The 1,250-nt window shown below is 28.0% G+C and overlaps 1 pseudogene; it reads right to left on the bottom strand.

Annotated features, from left to right (window-relative positions):
* Positions 1 to 897: 897 nt before the first annotated feature.
* Positions 898 to 1,016, bottom strand: LOC111737479 (annotated as a pseudogene).
* Positions 1,017 to 1,250: the final 234 nt, after the last annotated feature.

Below are 1,250 nucleotides of genomic sequence, written 5' to 3'. Positions count from 1 at the left end.
GAAACTCATAATATCCATCTATAATAATAAACATGATTAGTAAGACTAAAATAGAATGAAGAGGACTGAGAGATGATTAATTCTACTCTGTCGAGATACCCTGTTGATCAAGAACTAAGAGAAATTTATTATGATTAAATCAGTAACATGAACAAACACATTTGATTAATCTGTGTTGTTTAATAATTTAACTGCAAGGTATTAAATCCATTTGAGTTTGATATTTGAAGATAATTTTATGCCAAGGAAATTAGTGGATATTTTAGTTGTTTAATATTTTATTGCTTGGGTATTCATAATATCTTTATCGTCACTATGGCATTTGTGGTTCCACAGAGTAATGGGCACATAAACATCATTATTCAGGTAGGATGTTCATGTAGGATGAAAGCATTCTTTCAATAAATAAAATAAATTAGCCCAAATATTATATTTAAGCATTGAAAATTAAGAAACATTTTAATCTTAAGAAGCGATAATTTTCATGCCTATGTAAGTTTATTAATTCAAGCAAAATTCATTTATTCCCATGAAATATATTCATAGTAATTAAAATTCAGTATTAAATTAATCCAGACTTGCAATGGAAGAATTGACATAGAGCATTATTCCATGGCTATTTCTGAATTATTGAGACTCTTCAGGATGCTTGGTGAATTCTGAAGCTTTTTGGTTAATTAAGATAACCAAATAAGAAATATATAACTATAATTATTACATATGTATAATAGTTTCCTCTAAAATAAAAGCTGTAAGATATAGACTATAATTGACTTTGAAAACTCTGAGGCAAAGAACATTGACTATACATTGTCAGTAATACTTATTCAAGGAAAAGTAATACATGTCAAGTGATTTTATTTCATTTTTTTAATTTAATTATTTTAAATTTTTTTATGCCTACAGCACCTGGTCTTCCTAGGTGGTCTCCCATCCAAGTACTAACTAGGCCCGACTCTGTTTAGCTTCAGAGATCAGACAGGATCGTGCTTGTTCAGGGTGGCATGGCAGTAGATGTCATGTGATTTTCAATAAAGAGGAATGGTTTCATAAGGTATATAATAATACTCTTCAGTACAAAAACATTGTCTTTATCTGAAAGAAAATATTTGGAGATTTGAGTTTTAGATTTCTTGTTATATTCGAGCTTGTTTCTTTTTCTTAAAATATTTTGAATTTTGAGATTTAAAAAAATTTTATTAGTTTCAAGTATACAGTACATTAGACATTTACAGTTTATAAAATGATCC

Source organism: Pteropus vampyrus, unplaced genomic scaffold (assembly GCF_000151845.1).
Source record: "Pteropus vampyrus isolate Shadow unplaced genomic scaffold, Pvam_2.0 Scaffold27, whole genome shotgun sequence".
Taxonomy (NCBI): Eukaryota; Metazoa; Chordata; class Mammalia; order Chiroptera; family Pteropodidae; genus Pteropus; species Pteropus vampyrus.
This window is presented reverse-complemented; position numbering and strand designations above follow the sequence as displayed.